Source organism: Neolamprologus brichardi, chromosome 1, assembly GCF_056152115.1.
Source record: "Neolamprologus brichardi isolate AB-2024 chromosome 1, ASM5615211v1, whole genome shotgun sequence".
Lineage (NCBI taxonomy): Eukaryota > Metazoa > Chordata > Actinopteri > Cichliformes > Cichlidae > Neolamprologus > Neolamprologus brichardi.
Genome location: NC_142104.1, coordinates 43,024,994 through 43,043,775, shown reverse-complemented (window position 1 = coordinate 43,043,775; position 18,782 = coordinate 43,024,994). Strand labels below are relative to the sequence as shown.

General features: G+C 42.6%; 1 protein-coding gene across 1 annotated transcript in view; it reads right to left on the bottom strand.

Moving 5' to 3' along the window:
• Positions 1-18,782, bottom strand: part of LOC102798111 (uncharacterized) — a 275,012-nt gene that overhangs the window by 131,026 nt on the left and 125,204 nt on the right. The window lies entirely within an intron of this gene.

The window sequence follows — 18,782 nt, the reverse complement described above, 5'->3', positions numbered from 1 at the left end:
GCCTAAATCTGATGGTCGGTGGCGACCTTGTGGGGATTTCCGCCCTTTGTTTTTGTATATCTTGATGATATACTGGTGGCCAGCAGCTCGAAGGAGCAGCACATGTTCCATCTGCGTCAGGTTTTTCAGCGTTTGGCGGAGCATGGACGGATTATTATTAAGTCTAAATGCCAGTTTGGGTTGCCGGTTCTCGATTTCCTTGGGCACCATATTTCCGCCGAGGGTGCAGTTCCATTGCCTGACAAAGTCCAAGCTGTTTTGGAATTTCCGCATCCCACGAATGTTAAGGCACTGCAGGAATTTTTGGGGATGGTGAATTTTTACAACCGTTTTCTCCCCAGAGCGGCACATCTGCTGAAGCCCCTTTATGGGGCGTTAAAAGGTAAGAAAGCTAATGACTCCGTTGACTGGTTTCCGGAAAGCATCCAAGCGTTTTCTGATGCTAAGTCAGCGTTAGCTAATGCTGCCCTTCTGGCCCACCCATCCCCCTCAGCGCCGATTGCGTTGACCACCGATGCGTCGGACATAGCGGTGGGTGTGGTGCTGGAACAGCGAATCTCGGGTGTCTGGCAACCGCTCGCCTTTTTCAGCCGTACGCTGCGTGACAGCGAACGCAATTACAGTGTTTTTGACAGGGAGCTACTGGCGCTCCACCTGGCGACTCATCATTTCCGTTTTTTTCTCGAGGGTCGTCACTTTACCGCAGGGGTGGGCAATCTCAGTCCACGAGGGCCGGTGTCCCTGCAGGTTTTAGATCTCACCCTGGGTCAACACACCTGAATCACATGATTAGTTCGTTACCAGGCCTCTGGAGAACTTCAGGACATGTTGAGGAGCTAATTTAGCCATTTAAAACAGCTGTGTTGGTTTGAGGACACATCTAAAAACTGCAGGGACACCGGCCCTCGTGGACTGAGATTGCCCACCCCTGCTTTACCGCATACGTGGACCACAAACCCTTGACGTTTGCCATGTCCAAGGTTTCTGATCCATGGAGTGCACGCCAGCAGCGCCAGTTGGCAGCAATTTCTGAGTTTACCACGGACATTCAGCACGTGGCTGGTAAATCCAATCATGTGGCTGACTGTTTGTCCCGTGCGCTGGTTTCTCCCGTCTTTCTCAGCATAGACTACTCCGCCATGGCTGCCGATCAGAGCGGTGACCCGGACATCCTCGCGCTTAAATCCACCCAGACGGGCCTCATATTGGAGGACAGACCCGTGCAGGACGGTGGTCCCCTGCTCGTCTGTGACGTTTCCACCGGATGCCCTCGCCCAGTGGTTCCCGTTTCCTGGCGTCGTCGAGTTTTTGACTCGGTACATGCTCTCTCTCATCTGGGGGTCCGGGCCTCTGTTAAACTGGTCAGCTCTAAATTTGTTTGGCCAGGCCTTCGCAAATCTGTTAAGGAATGGGCGTCGGCGTGCATTCCCTGCCAGCGTGCGAAGGTGCATAAACACACCAAGGCGCCCCAGGAGCAGTTCTTCATACCCGGCAAACGTTTCGATCATGTGCATGTCGATCTGGTGGGTCCTCTGCCGCAGTCACAAGGTTTTACGCACCTTTTGACTGTTGTTGACCGCACCACCAGGTGGCCGGAGGCGGTCCCCCTGGCGTCCACTACCGCAGCAGTAGTGGCCAAGGCGTTTTTGTCGACCTGGGTCTCGCGTTTCGGCCCACCCGCGGACATTACGTCAGGCAGAGGCCCCCAGTTCATTTCCGAGCTTTGGTCGGCCATGGTCGATGGACTGGGGGCTAAAGTCCACCGCACAACCGCATACAACCCGCAAGCTAATGGGATGTGTGAACGGTTCCACCGGTCGCTTAAGGCTGCTTTTCGCGCCTCCTTAAAGGATGCCAATTGGGTTGATCGCCTCCCGTGGGTTTTGCTTGGGCTGCGCTCTGCGGTTAAGGAGGATCTCGGCGCTTCCCCAGCTGAGCTAGTGTTTGGTCAAGCCCTCCGCGTGCCTGGAGAATTCTTGCCCGAGAACCCTCCCCCCTGCTTCGATCCATCTGTGCTATCTCTCAACCCGCTTTTGCACTCGCTTCGGGTTCCTGGTCCGGTGCACCATTGCGTGCCTGACACTTTTGTTCCAAAGACTTTAGAGACTGCCAAGTTTGTTTTTGTCATGCACGATGCCCACAGGACACCGCTGCGGCCGCTGTATGACGGCCCATTCAGGGTTATCGAACCGGGCCAGAAACATTTTGTTTTGGATTTTGGGGGTCGAAGGGAGACTGTGTGTGTTGACAGACTTAAACCTGCACATGTTCTTCCGGACAGTAATGTAGTGCCGGCCCAGGCCCCTCGCCGTGGCCGCCCTCCTTCGATGGGGTTGACAGACTCTGGTTTTCCCCCCAGGACAACCCCCGGACCACCGGCGTTTGAGCCTTCTTCTGCCTTTCCTGCTCGCCTTCACCAGCCTCGTTCACAGGATGGACCTTCCTCTGCCTGTTCTCTCCCTCCCAGGTTCAGTTGTTCGGGCCGTTTGCTTAGGCCCAGGGTCCTGGACTGAATAGAGACCTAACTGTGTGTTCAGGGGGGGGTATGTGTGGCGTACCACCAGGTGGCTCCACTCACACCCAAGTTGAAGGGAAGTGCTGGGGTGAAGATTTTGGCGCTTACTATATGTGATGTTCTGAGAGTCAGTTAATAAAGTTGGAGTGACTGAGACACTGAGACCTCTCCTGTCGTTATTACATACCTCCACAACATCAGCTTTTGTCTGAGGACAAAAAAAATTGCCCAACTGTGAGGCTGAAAGAACATCTAAAATCTTCTGAGTGACCTAACCTGGCTGTCTGGTGGGCCTGCGTCTGTCTAACAAAAAAACTAATGTAGAGCTTGAACGCCCTTCATGTGAATTACAAGTTGTGTGTCTGTTTGTTTGTGTGTGTTTGTTTTTTTTTCTTTTAGAAACGGACATGAATGGTAGCATGACAGGGCGCTCTTTGGCTACAGCCATCAACTACACAATTTGCATGGGTTTAAATAACTATAGCATTAAAATTGGTGCATATTTTAATGTTTTATCTTTAACCAGGACATGACTGGGGCCACTGCACTGAGTGCCATAGACATAATAACAGTGGGCATCTATGTCTCCAGAGACACACCAGGCAATTACTCTTTTGATGTTGGCATCATCATGGAGGGTGTGCTGGTTCTTAAGGATCTGGATAACGTGGCCATTGCAGTAGCCATGTGCTTTGGACTGTTTTACTCTGTCAACATGAGTTACCCATCACAGCTCCGTTACACCTTTGAGGTGAAGGTTCAGAAGGTGGTAATGGGATTGGATGCAACTCAACTCTCAAGCAAAACTTTAAGACAAAACTGCTCATGTAAGCAAAGTTCACTGTCGCTGTGCACGCAAGGTGTTTAGCTCTCTCACTGGTTCTCCTGCATTTTGGACGTTCAATTTCCAAGATAATGATTGTTGTGTACTTTGTAACTGCCATGTGAACAAGGCCTTGTTTGTTTTTTTCTTTTCCTTTTTGCTCTCTGTACAAGTTTCTAATTGGCAGCATTTTTACATTTTGGTTTATTTGTTTTCAAAAGTGAAGAAATGTAGTTGTTCAGCCTAAATAGTCCCATCATGGCTGTGTGAAACTGCATTTTAGGTTTCATTCAATTAGCGTAAGATTGCTTTGATGGTTTCATGTGTTGAACCAAGATGTCGCAGTATGATCAGTGCTGGACTGTTTGACATTCACTGTATCACTGTCATTTCTGTGGCTCTTCAATAAAGGTTGAGACATGCACGTGGTATTTTCATTTTCTTTTGTTAGTAATTGTGCTAAAATGCATAATGTTAATGATAATGTTAATAGGAAGGTGTTTGCCAATCCAGTAATTTATTTTAGTGTTGATGGTTACTAACATTACAGCAAATTATTTACATTTATAATTGTTAATTTGATCTTGACATCTTAAGCAGAATGTTTTGTATTGTTCTCTTTCAAGATGGTAGCCTGTGTGGGGAAAAAGGTCTAATTTCTATGCTGTCATTGAGTTGACAAAACACTGAAAAACTGACAATCCTTAACTGCTGATTTATATTTCAGTGAAGACGTGTCAGTTCAAAAATTTACCTTCTGTCACTGCAGTGAAATTAGTCATTTTGCTTTGAAAGGTTACTTATGGATACTGGTAACCATCTTGGAAGGGAACAATACAATTTGTTAAACAACTTCCGTTAAAGAAATGTGTATTTGATACTACAACATAATACCAACTTGTTATACACTCAACAAAAGAGAAATTGGGTGGTTGTTACATTTACAAAAGTCTAACTTGTCATTTGAACAAAATAATGTCAAGTTTCTAGGGTGAACGCAATTAAGGCTACGTCCACACGTACACGGGAAATTTTGAAAACGGAGATTTTCTGTTTTCCTTTTAAAAAGTAATCCCGTCCACTCGTAAAGGCAGAAATGAAGGAAAACGCTGCTAGGAACATGCCAAAGCAGCAGGTGGCGCTATATTCCTAACCGTGTAGAAATGTTGGCCAATCAGAAGTCTAGAAGCCTCGGTGGGAAAAAGTAAACAAAGCTGGGGCATAGAAGCAGAACCGAGTCGTATGTGTGGAGGGACAGTAACTGTGTGTGTATATGTAAGCATTTAAACACTGCAGAGAGAACAATTAACAGTAACAGTATTGTAGAAATTCATTTCACCGAAACAATAACGTGGCGCACAGTGTGACGTCGAAAAAGGCGCACACCTTTGAATACCTTTGGTATTCGATCTCCACTAAAATGTCCAAAGATCCCGGACGAGCCCCCACTTATGTTACGACCCGGCTCAAAGCCGCAACATAAAAAAGGAGACGAATACCGGAGTGTAGGTGAACAGAGGTTTTGTCTTAAAATGGAATATCAGGTCGGCTAAAATGGCTGGTGCCACCAAGGCAAAGACAAGTGAGCTCCCGGGAAGCTTGCCTCAGGTATGCTTTTATCCACACCTGACTAGGTGTGGCCAATTAGCACCAGCTGAACACACTGAGCAGATTAGAGGCTGCAGAGGGACGTAACACTGCGTTTTCTCTGTTTTTCTCGTCCACACGTAAATGCAAAAACGGAGTTTTAGAAAATATCCACCCTGGCCGGAGTTTTTAAAAATCTTCGTTTTCAGTGACCGAAAACGTCGTTTACGTGTGGACGAAAGGTGCAAACGCATAGAAAAATCTGCGTTTTCAAAAATACCCGGGTACGTGTGGACGTAGCCTAAATCATGTTGGATCTGCATGAAATTCAGCAACTTTGTTATTGTTCAGATGACATGATACAATCTAGGAAGAGTGGTTAGTTGCCTGCCCTCACGACATTCACAAGATCACACGAGATTTCAAACCACAAGAAAATCACTGGAGTTATAAGAGGCAGACAACCATACACACACCATGTGTTTGGTGTTTCTATTTATTGTGGTTTAATCTGTCAAGGATGAAAACATACAGACACCTCTGCATCAAGCATAGCTTTCCTACTTTTGTTAAGTCTGAATGGACAGCTCAATGGCATGGTGGTTAGCGCTGTTCAGAGCAAGAAGGTCCTGGGTTCAAATTATGACAACTTATGAAGGATCAAATATTCCAAGGGCTAAAATGACTTCATCCAAACATGTTTCATTCACATTGTAGCAACACATAGCGCACAGGTTGAATGAATATGGATGACTTGTGTTGATTTAACGCAATTTTTTAAGTTGCTGCCGAAGCAAAACATCTGTGTGCAACCAATGTCGATTACTGAATTGAGTAAATAATAATAATAATAATGGATTGCATTTCGGGGCCCTCAAAGCGCTTTACAATTCCATTATTCATTCACACACTGGTGGAGGCAGCTACAGTTGTAGCCACAGCTGCCCTGGGACAGACTGACAGAAGCGAGGCTGCCATATCGCGCCATCGGCCCCTCTGGCCAACACCAGTAGGCGGTAGGTGAAGTGTCTACACCAGACGGCTGACCAATGCAGCAAACTGGGGGCTGCAGCCCAGTCCCGTGAGGCTGGAGGAAGCAGTGACACTGGCAGAGGACCATTTGGTGCCGTGGCTGGCATCTCCATGGGGACAACTGGCGGTGGAGAGCCAGCCGGTCCCCCCGCCGAGGTCATGACTCTAAGGTGTAGCCCCGGTACGGTCCACTACTGTGGAACAGCTTCCTGTCTAATCTGTTTCCTTCCGCTCTGACTACAGACGCTGCACGTTATTCACCGGGAGCAGCAGAAGCCCCAGGGCAGGAGCGTTGGGGTTGTGGGTGACCAGGACACATCGTCCAGGAGACATTTTTCACAATGACATATTTTTCGGTCAGTTTTGATTAGTTTTTTCTTCTCTTTATGATCTCACACAGAAAACTAAAATAGATAAATGTCTCTGAACATGAAGTTATATGACAGGAAGTTTTACCACCACTCCACGCAATTCCTTCAGGTACAGTGTAGCTGCTACCTCAAGCCCTGTGGCTTATTACAGTAGCTTCCCCTGTTTTTATGAGCCATCTCCATTCAACCTTTTAGCCGTACCAGAGGCAAGCTACAGACCGATTTCAACAGTAGCAACAATCCTAACACAATTTCTCCAGAAACTGCAGTCTAGTTATACTTGTCTCTTTAAAAAAAACATGTTCATGACTGTCCTACTTTCCATTTTCTTTTACTGCATGTTCTACATGTACTGCATGCAAAAATCTAACTTCTTTTAGTGTTGCCAACTTAGCAACTTTGTTTCTATATTTAGCGAGTTTTCAGACCCCTTTAGCGACTTTTTTTTCTAAAAAGCGACTAGCGACAAATCTGGCGACTTTTTCTGGTGTTATTGGTGACTTATTTATGACGACTTTTTGACGTGAAAGAGCGTGTTGCTCTTACTCTCAACAAGCAGCGGTGCTGCCGTGGGCACTTCACCCGTGCTAAAGCACTCACGGGCGGAGGATAGTCCTCCCCCAGCTGCAGGAGACGTTCACACCTGTGCGTCCAAACTGCAAATGAATCGCGCATGAGCTGCTCCCGCACTGACTGTAACGTAGTCAGTTCTTCTTTTACTGTTATGCTGTTTTGTGGATCAGGTTTAAAACTACTTATAAACACACACACACAGACAGAGTAACTCCATCAGAGTGCCTATTTCGGGTCACTTTTGCCGGTCGAAGCCCGGATAAAGGAGCAGGGTTGGAATTGTGACATATTGAATTGTGAATTGTGTTATAAAAAACAATAATTGCTAAAAGAAATTTAATTCGTAGTTCTAAATAAACTCTAAATGCATTTAGGACGTTTTTTACTCACTTTATGTCTCGTCCACGATGTTATTTCTCTCTCCAGCAGCGTAGGTTACAATTACATTAGCATGACCAATTATGCAAATTAGGTGATGACATCATTTAGCGACTTCTAGCGACTTTTAGGACAGCCATTAGCGATTTTCCTTACTGAGGAGTTGGCAACACTGACTTCTTTATACTGTATTTTGCTTCGAAAAGGCCAGACTTAACTGTCATTTTCTAAAGTAGTCTTGAGCTAAACTTCTCCGAGCTTTTTGAAGATCTTTCAAAGATTGTATTTGGACATTGCTTTATCACTCCCTTTCAGTCCAGTCCTCATATAGACCATGTTTTTTCTTCTTTCTTGGTAAGTCACGTAACGCTGACCTTATGGTACTAGCAGCCTGTCACAAAAGCACATAATGTATTGCTATTGCATTTATAGCATAGGGGGTGAATATTTCAGTTTTTGTCTGAGCTTTTCTTAATATTACGCTAAACATCTCTCAGCTGTCTTCTCTGGGCTTCTCTGACGGCTGCACCCATGAACCAAACCCGGGGTCATGGCAGGTGATGGATGAGGAAATGATTTGCAGTCATCTCAAAGATGTTCATCATTGTAAACTAAAGCAATTTTTTAAACTGCTGATATTTATTTAGATCTGTTTTCTCTTCTCTTAAGATTTCTAAACTAAGCTCAATAAAATCATCAACAGACCCCATCCCTACTGCACTGCTCAAAGAAGTATAATTAATTAACATCATACTAATAATTAATTAATAAGGAACTTTTGAACATGATCAATCTTTCTCTGTTAACAGGATATATACTACAGGGTTTCAGGGTAGTTATAATTAAGCCTTTAGTTAAAAAGCCTTTACTTGATCCAGCTTTCTTAGCTAATTAGAGGCTGACTTCCAACTTTCCTCTCATTTCAAAAATTCTTGAAAGAGCAGTTTTAAAACAGCTGGTGATCATCTGCAGAAAATCGTTTATCTCAAATATGTCGAGCAAAGTTATAATTCCAGCATATCTGTTGTACTTACACGTTGGACGGCTGTTGGTACCTTACAGAGATTAGATATGACCATTATCATGCTAGCATAGTTAGAATAGAAAAGAACTACATTTCTGTAAAGATTTTACATTAAATTAATTAATTAAAGTCATTGCAGTTACACTTCAGGCACACATCTAAGTGTTACATGGTTATAAGCTGCAGGACTCGTGCTAATGCAAACAAAATGACAAAAAGTGCTTTCTTTCTTTTCTTTCTAACATTCAGACAGATTCATACTCCAGTGGATGCATCGTGGAGCAACTTGGAGTTAGTATCTTGTCTGGCATGCAGACTGGAGCAGCCATGGATCAAACCACTAACATTCAGATTAGTAGATGACCTGCCCTAACCCCTAACATGAAATAAGGAGGGGGGAGGCTGGCTGAATTTTATTCTTTGTTGACCGAACTTAGGAAATGAATTAGTTCCAGAGGGTCTTTCGTAAGTCGAAGCACCTTTTTCCATCGCCTTTTGAGTGAGGCGATGCTGGCTGAAGACGAAGTTCTTGGGCTGAAGAAAGCATAGGCATGCATACATACGTACGTGTACATGTACATAACATTATGGAATTTAATTCTAAACTTTAAAACTAAAACTTACATTTACGTTAATTAATGTACGTACGTACACTGTGCATTGATATTTTTTAAACATTTTTTTAAACTCGCTCATATTTATGCCGGCCCCATCATTGTTAGGAGGTGGTGGGTAGGTGTATTGTTGTTCTTGGGTTTTGTTTCCCTTCTTGGCACAGGTAGGCGGGGCGGGGCTTGATGGCATTCCGGCACACCTGCGGCGCATCGGTCGTCATCAGTGAGCGCTTTTATGGAGCTGAATCTCGGACGTCTGGTGTCGGAGTATTGTCGTTTTCATAAGTGGTAACGTGTTGGTGCAAGCTGAATCTGTTGATTCCACGCGATTGAGCTGCATGTTTTAGGATCCATCACCTGCCTGCTTCTCCTTTGTTTTAGCCTGTCCCGCTGCCTGCTCGCCTGCCTAGTTTTCTGTGTGTGGGCTTCTGTGGATCCGTGACGGAGAGTTACTTCATACCAGGCTGTGACCACCGCTACAGCTGTATGTCGGTGTTGCAAGTAAGCTCTCCAACTCTCCTCGTCCACTTTAGTTTAACTCTCGGCTATCGACGTACTCTGTAACTTTGTTTGTCCCTCGCTTTTAGGTAATTCCGGTGCGTAAAAAGATAACAATGTTAGCCTTTTCTGCAGCTATGGGGCATATATGGTATCACTCTTGGCTGGAAGCAGTGCTTAAACAATGGAAAAAACACAAACTTTGTCCAAAAACCTCTCATGTTTAACTGTTTTCCACTTTTTCTTTGGTCATTTTAGCCTTTTTGGTCAGGGTGAAGGGAGTATCTGCCATCAAACAAGAAGACAGCCGCATGTAGCTATGATGGTGTTTGCTAGTTCACCTTACATGCATTAATGTAATAACGTGGTTAGCCTACTCAACCTAAATTACACACGAACAACATTAAGCTACTCACGCAGAGAAGAACGGCTGCTGCTGCATCATCATCCTCATCATTTCTGCTACACTGGCAGGGCTAGGGGCCAGGACTCTCCTCTTCGGGTTTTTGGGGGATGTTGCTAACTCCGGGTCTGATAACAGGCACCACACCCGCAGTAGATGTGCTCGGTGTGAGGTCTCGCAGCAAGCTATCAAATACGGCGCATTTCTCGGCTTTTAAAAAAACGCTATGCGTCGCCAGGTGTTTCATCAGATTTGAGATGTTACCTCCTTTGACAGTATCACAGTATCAGCTTAAAGCACTTGTTGCAGCTGCTGAGTTTGCATCTTTTGCTGTGAAGTACAGCCAGACTTTGACCGCTTCGCCTTGGGCATTTTTTATCTGTAGCTCTGCTCTAAAAGAACGTACGTACCTGGACCCGCCTACTATCCTCGGAAACGTAAAATGATTGGCTAGAATCTAAAGTGTATCACAGCTCAGGAAAAAAAAGCACCGAAATGTGCGCTGCTTTTCAGTCTGGTTACTACCGTTTATGTCAGAACCGGTGCCATCATGGCACCGGATACCGGTACCCATCCCTAGTCACTGTATATAGCCCCTTCCCTTGTAAATATTCCCTCATCTGTGTATATAAATCTGCATCACTACTATCCTGTGCTCGTGTGTGTTTCTGCCACTAAATCCATCCGGGTAAAGTCCCCTTAACAATTATGAATGAACGACAGGCTAATTGCAAACGTAAAGCACAGGGAATAGGGCACTGCAACAACAATACGTCTTTCACGTGGAACAGCGAAACGCAGTTCGCAAACGGATTTCATTACACGGGCATTTGTCGTACCCCGGGCAGAAATATTGCCGTTAAGTGACTTCGTAACTTGAATTTTTTGTTAAATGGGGTCTTCGTAAGCCGGGGTTCCACTGTACTAACATTTATAGTAACAGGGTTAATACATTTCTTTAAAAAGAATAATAATTGACTCTGATATGTTTTTTTTGTTTCTTGTTTCCCCCTCATGCTGCCCCTGTCTGTAGTCCTTCATTATATAATGCATAGAGGCTTTTTTCCAACACCGTGTCCAAAACCAATACGTACATTTTTTCCAGAACTGATGCGTATGAAATATTTCATTTTTCAGAATGTTTGGGTCCCAAAAAGGTAAGTTGCCTGAATAATCATAATAGTTACAGCCGGCCTAGGGGACCTGACCGCAACCTTTTTTGCGCCACGGACCGGTTTATGCCCGACAATATTTTCACGGACCGGCCTTTAAGGTGTCGCGGATAAATACAACAAAATAAAACTAGTACCGGTACCGAAAAAAAGAAGATTTATTCATAACACACGTGAAAAGACCCAAGAAAACTGACTTAACGATAAAAACGATAACAAAATAACACTGAAAATCGATAAAAACCCTGAAAACTATACATTTCACACCTGAGCCTCAACTCTCGCGGCCCGGTACCAAACGACTCACGGACCGGTACCGGTCCGAGGCCCGGGGGTTGGGGACCGCTGATTAAGAGGACCCGACCGCAACAAGAGGAATGATCCACCTCCTGTTCGACCCCAAGCAGCACATCACACCATAAGTTAAAATATGAAATGGTTTATTTACAGACATGAACCAAAAATGGGTTTCACAGGAGTCACTCAGGCTTCGAGGTGAACCCACGCCAAAATAACAAACAAAAGGAAACTAACCTTACCTTTCCCCAAAGAAACATAACCAAACAACAATCACCTCCCTGACTAACTAAACATGAGAAAACTGCCCAACTGAAAAGGCAAGCCACCCCTACTTCCTCCTGGATCCACAAAGCAACACAGGGCATGTCCCAGCCATCCTCAACCGCGCCTCCAGAGCAGCATCCAATCCTGGCACACCATCTTTGGGATCCACCACTCCTGGAGGCGCACCTGCACACTCGCATTTACATATCAGAACCCCAGCCCACGACGGCAGCCGTAACTAGTGAAGATAAATTTGATTCTTTTTACTGAATCGAGTTTTAATGAGTCACTCACCAAAGTGAATCGGGTTTTTTGAGTCATTTGATTCACAGAGTCAGTTGACCAGAAAGTGCAAAAAATTTACATTTTCACTCAAACTTAATTTATTTCTCTTTTCATGTAAATCCTACTGCTCAGATGAAGGATTCAAAAAAAAAAAAAACCCAACTATTTTATAGCGCAAAAAAGAGCAAAAACATTTCTAAAATTAAGCAATTTCCTATCAAAATTGTTTAATAAACATTTATTTTGTTTATCTTTATTTTATTTGTATTTTCCTTAAATGTGTTAAATATATATTTTCTCATCTAAATGTCCACTGAAATGTGAGCCAGGGGGCGGTAATGCGCCTTAACATTGGTCGCCAACCAAGAAGAAGAAGAAGCTGTGAGTCAGGAGGGAGTCCTGAGTGATTCGCTTACGATTCAGCACAGGAGGGAGCGGGTGAGTAGCTCAAATGTGCTGTTAGCATGTTAGCTGTTAGCATGTTAGCAGAGCGATGCTACTGTGAACCAAGGAGCTATTTTCTTGATGTGAGCTTCTACTCAGGGTTTTTTCTTCCAGTTACAGAGCAGAATTTTTTTTTGTTACGATACTGGATGTTGTGTTTTTCTCCACAATTTTAATTATAAGGTAGATACATTGCTGCTAACAGCAACAGGGATGAGTCAGTGAGTCAGTTGGGCTTGTGAATCATGATTCATGAGTCAGTAAAGTGATTCTCGAGTATTGAACGATTTGTTCATGATTCGCGCATCACTAGCCGTAACATAATAAATGAAGCAGATTTAATAAGGCCTTCGCACTTTTAGTGCTCTGACCTAATAAACATACATGTCTGTGTTTTCAGACTAATTTGGGTTCAGGTGGTAGATTATTGCTAGTGATGAGCATTTATGGTAGGATAGGAACATATTCTCCTTTTTTTCAGAAACCAGATTTATGTAAACAAAGTACAGATTTCTGAATAATTGGGTCTAATAATCAAGAGTGTAGTTACTAAACAAAATAATTGTGATAATGATTTCTGCCATATTTACAACCTCTCTCACTAGAATTGCTGCTTTGTTTGTCCAGTTTCATCAAATCAAGTGAAACATTTGGACACAAACGATCCTGCAGGAGGAGAAATGTTTAGGGTACAAACCACAATATGAGCTCAGTGAGGTGCCAAGATGCATGTGAAGATAGGCTTGAAGGGAATATTGTCTCTTCAAATTTGAATGTAAATCAGCTTTTTATTTTATCTCCAGTCTAGTGAAAAAACAGGGAAGGGTAGAGATGAAACGAGAAAACTGCCGTCGCTGTGATGTAGCTTTCTTTGAGTCTAATAAATAATTAATTGTACAAAAATAGGCAAGTGAGGTTCCTCAAATACTTGCACCCTAATCTTTGTCCAGAAATTACTGTAGCTGAAAAACAAGACACTATCAAATTGGTTTTTTGTCATTAATAGATACATGATGGCAACTAAATGAACTGAAGAGAGAAATAAAATAAAAGTAAATAAAAAAATTACATAAATCCACATTCCCAGGATACACATATATGCTACAAATATATGCTTTAAAACACACAAATGATAAATATTACTGAACAGAGAGAACTAAATTGTTTTTTGCAGGGATGAATAAATGATTATAAAATGGTTCTGTATCTGTCACCAAGCTCACCTTTGAGATTTCACCCTGTCAACATGTTGGGGATCAGTCCTGCTGTCAACCAGCAGATGCATTCATCGCACTCACGGTGTCAGTTAGGCAGAAGCCATCCAATCAGCACACAGACAGCGAAATGTCTTCATATAGAGACAGAGACACTTCAGCTCCATTCTTCAATATTAAATCAGTGGCCTTTGTGTCAAAAACCAATGATGAGGCGGTCCGTAGCTTATTTTCCATGACTTTGATGCGACCTTTAGTGATCACTGCTTTCCTGTTTTGCATTTACTACAGACGCTGGCCTGCTTTAATCTATTATTAAATGTTGCTCTCTTATTATATTTATTCCAGACAAATTATTATTGTTGCTTCCCTAAACACAAAGTTGATAACTACCCGTGCAGCACAACAAAGAGTGAATCCATAACAGCCGAACAGCAAAATATGAACTCTGGAAATAATTAGTTAGTGGACTTATTGTTGCAGCAGGTTTAGAAGGGCTTGATTTATATAAGAAAACAAACATCCCCCACATGGGGTTTAAGTTAAATGTCCCACAGAATCATTGAAGAGGGTCAAAGCAGAGGGTAGCAATGAGTAACGGATACAATATGTTTATATTTCCAACAATTTCAGCTATTGCCCACCGATTCAGCACTTTATTTGAGGCCATGCTGCTTGCATGTGAAAAACTATTTTCATCAGCACACTGTCAGATAAATAAGAAAAGAAGAAGCAGCAGCGGGGGCTGTGGGTATTTTTCTGTGAGCCACATCGACTTCCAAAAGAAACCCAACAAAGTCACCAATAACAAGGCTTTGGAGGTCAGAGTGTGCTGGATTCTCCTTTCAGTCTACTTTGAAACACCGTGTATGTCAAGCAAGGTTGAGTTAGGAGACAGGTGACCCATATACAAACAGGCAGGCTTGTGCTTAATTCAGAGCCATTGATTTCCAATTTTCAATTAATAATTGTACTTAGTGGCAGCCGATTTCAGACTGGATAGGATGTGGGTCAGTGGAGGACAGGCCAGATGGATGACACAATTTAATGCTCACAGGCCTGGAATAAAGTCTCGCTTTAATGTGACACTAACTGACTTAATAACTGTTAGCATCTGCGTTTGTTCGTGTGACTCACTGAGTTACAGAATAGTCTCTGAGTGAGTCCAGTTAATAAACCAGGACTGTGTTAATCAACGCTAGGAAGTCTTTTCCCTTCCTCGGGTAAATCTTCCTACATTAGTAGCTGACTTCTCTTTGTTGCATTGTAATTCAAGACTAAATAATTGCTGTCATTAGTGGCTGTCAACAACTGTGATGTGGAATGATGCACGTGTTCATGCATCATTCAGCCTGACATAGTCTAGCTTGATTTGTGTAGTAATTGCATTTTAATGACCTCCTTTTATGCAAACTTTCGGCATAAATCTGAGCTCATGTCACGGTCCTGGGTCAGTGTTTTGAATTATCGTTAATAGTCTTTGATTTCTTTATTATTTATAGTTTCTAGTCTCTGGTTTCTGTCTCTGTGCTTGACCTGCTCCTTGTGTTTTCATGTCTGTGCTTCTCATTGTTTCAGTGCCTGTCTCGTGTTTCCTGTTTTACTTTGATAGTCTCGTGTTACGTTGGTGTTTTCAGGTTTGCTTCCCTCCGGTCTCGGTGTATGTGATTTCTCCCAGCTGTGCTCTCCTCCCGTGTCTCATTCCCTTGTTATCCCTCTGTGTATTTAAGCCCTTTATCTTCCTCTGTTTGTTGCTGGATCGTCTGTGTATCACCTCCTGCATCTCCCATGTCTCAGACCCTTAGTTTCTTTATTCTTGTTTTTTAGGTTTCTCCTAGTTTAGGTTTTGCTAAACACCTGCTGTTGTCACCTTTTGCCTTTTTTTTGTAATCTGCTCCGTCATAATAAAGCCTCACTCTCAGTTCAAGTCCATCATCAACAGAGATGGGCAGTAACGCGTTACTGTAATCCGATTACTTTTTTCAAGTAACGAGTAAAGTAAGGGATTACTATTGCAAAAAAGGTAATTAGATTACCGTTACTTTCCCGTAGGAACGCTGCGTTACTGCGTTACTAAAACCGTGATTTTTTGCGAGAATGTCTCATGACAGTGACGTAAGCGAGTGCGACGTTCGTGACAACAGCTGTGTGCAGATCAACAATGGATCATATATCGAGTGCAGAGAGAGTATGAGCGTGCAGCGTTTAAAGCGTGGAAGTACTGACCTTACTTTGAGTTTGATTCCATAAAAAGTGACAAAAACATTAGTGTCCGTTGTGCGTGGGAAGAAAACTTCTTTTTACAGCGAAAAAACCCCTAAGCGTCAGAGCAAGCACCGAGTAGCTACGACGTAATGGGAAACTCACAGAGAAACTCGCGGATTCTTCCACTGACCGCTGCACACCTGCACCAGGGTAAACCTCCGCCTACCCCACTCCTGCTTTACAGGTGAAAATAGAGCAACAGGACCGCTAGTCTTTGACTTTATTTATTTTCTGCTGTGTTTTACTTGCATCTATTTGAAAGACTGAGTGTAAACACACAAAATATTTTATTTTATGTGCTGGAATGTGCAGAAAATAAGTTTAAATATTAAACTAATTTCTTCCAGTCAGAGAATGTTGCAGATAATTAAATGTTTGCTTGATGCATAAAGTTAAAAGATTAAAACTAATAAAACAAGTTTTAAAAAGAGACTTTTCCATTTGATTACATTTTGTATGATGATTATGCAGAAAAAGTAGAATTGGGCTGAAAGATCTATCACTTTATCACCTATTCAGGTTGTAAATCGTGTTTTTAAAAGTAACTAAGTAATTAATTACTTTTGAAAATAAGTAATCAGTAAAGTAATGGGATTATTTTTTGGGGGAAGTAATCAGTAATTAGTTACTGATTACTTTTTTCAAGTAACTTGACCAACACTGGTCATCAGTGTCTGCATTTGGGTCCAATCTCTCTCCGCTCGCCGTCTGCCACAGCAGAGGTAACAGCTCAGGTCTGAGGGCTTTTGGCAGGTGGCTATCCTTCCACTGCTGCACTGACATATATGAATAGTAGAGATGTCCAGTTCTGACAGCCATTTGGTTAGGTCAAAGTTCAGACCATTAATAAAGTACTGCATGTGAATCTACCTATCAGGCCTAATCTCAGCCTGCTATCTAGGCTGGGCTCCTAGAAATGATTGCAACTGAAATGGAAGATAGCCCAGAAGTTAGAGCTACTGTGATTGGTTTATATATGACCCTGGAAGAATTTGTCATGATAAACTAAAGCTTTCAAGTTAAAACTAAATTTTAGATTTGAATTACAATACCCAAAGCCACGGGATCAGAGTGTGTTTAGGATCAGCAGTGTAAGGTAACATGACCCATTTCCTCAGGAACTTTGGAAATGAGTAATTTAACATATTTGTATAAATAAGTATTTCTGTATTATGCTACTTTCTACTTGTACTTGATTGTATGCCATTTATTTTAAGGTGTCAATAAAAACCATCCAGTATATTCCTTTGCACTACACAACACTTTCCAGCAACATAAGTGATTATATTAAGTGCTGGAACATTAAAAAGATATGTACATATTACTTACTCAATAATTAAGATTCAGTACAATGTGTCAGATTCTGAGAATGGCCATCCTGCATAAAAAGTACTTTAAGTATATGTTGATGTTAAAACCATCGACTGTATAAAAAAATAGAGTTTGTAATCATGACGTCATCCATTGAGTTTTGACTCAACATGGTCATTTTAATGTTGAGCAACAGACTAATACAATGTTATTGTGTAGTTGTTGTATCAGCGTCCCTCACCTGGAAAGCTACAACAGACAGAAGATGAATATATCTCTTCGTCTCTTTGTCTTCACCCCACAAACAGTCATAGCAGCGACTGCTCAAACCTACGACCACAAAGTTACTATCAGAAACAGAAAACGTCCAATAAGACCATCCACCATCATCCATGAGGTGCTTTCATCAGTAACTGGGGGCCAATGCCCATAATTGTCATTGCAGGTACTGTGCTATTATCATTACAGATAAACCCCACAGTAGTATTCATTATGTCTGTTTATTAAATGATTAGAGCTCTTCTTGAAGCACAGCGAGATTTAGGCTACGTTCACACTGCAGGTCTTGATGCTCAATTCCGATTTTTTGATCAAATCCGATTTTTTTGTCTGCTCGTTCACACTACAAATAAAATGCGACAGCAAACGCGCTCTAGTGTGAACGCTCAAAGCGGCCGCATGCGCAAAAGAAGACGTCACACACAACGCGCTCTGTTTAGACCCAGAACAACAGTATTGTTTGACTGATGGACCTTAATATAAAGACTTCGGACTTTACGTTTCCCAATTTTTGCTTTAAGTTATTTTGTTATTTACATAATAATGTAAATAACCTAATAATGATCCTTATTGCTGTTTTAGAGCAGCGCTGCTTCAAAGGATAGCTGCAGATTTCTGTCAGAATCTGCAGATTATACAGTACAAATAAAATGTTCACGTTTCTCCAACGTTGTCTTCCCAACAGTTTCACCGGATGGCCAGGAAGCGTTCGCGATGTCTTCTCTGGCGCTGATAATCGGCGTCTGTCTTGTGTCGGTGACATAAAAGACGGATTTAATGCGACATGACCATCAAACAGCAGCTTTCTGAAACATCGGATATGTATCGGATTCAGTACCACAATATCACATATTTAGGGTCAAAAAAATTGATGCGCTTTCGCCTGCAGTGTGAACGTAGCCTTGGGTTTGTGTTTGGAGTTTTTGAGGAAATTTGAGGCTCTGGTTTCTTTCCAAAGTCCAAACACATGTATATTAGGTGTCAGCTACATAAAGTGTATATAATGAAGGGGTGAGTGTAGCTTGCAGTGCACAATGCTTTGATTAGTCACTAGGACTACAAAAGCTCTTTATAGCTGCTCAGCCGTTCCCCTACTCTTAAAGTATAACTGTGTAAAGCTCTTTCAGTTCATACTGTTCCTAGTTTGTTTAGTTTTATTCATTTTTCTTTTACTTACAGTCCTGGAAAAAGAATTCCCCCACAAAGGATAATAATTTCCAAACTGTGAGGACGCTCTGAGTCACAGTGCGTCCTAGAGATCAACTAGCTTTGGGGAATCCTTTAGGAATCAACACGCCAACTTCCCCACTCACTTTGAGGGCATACTGACTCCCCCCTGTATACCATGAGCTCCACTGAGAAAGGTCAAGATGTCCTGAAGTGCAAAATGACTGCTGGAGAAGTGGATGGTGCGACTATGATTGTGCTCT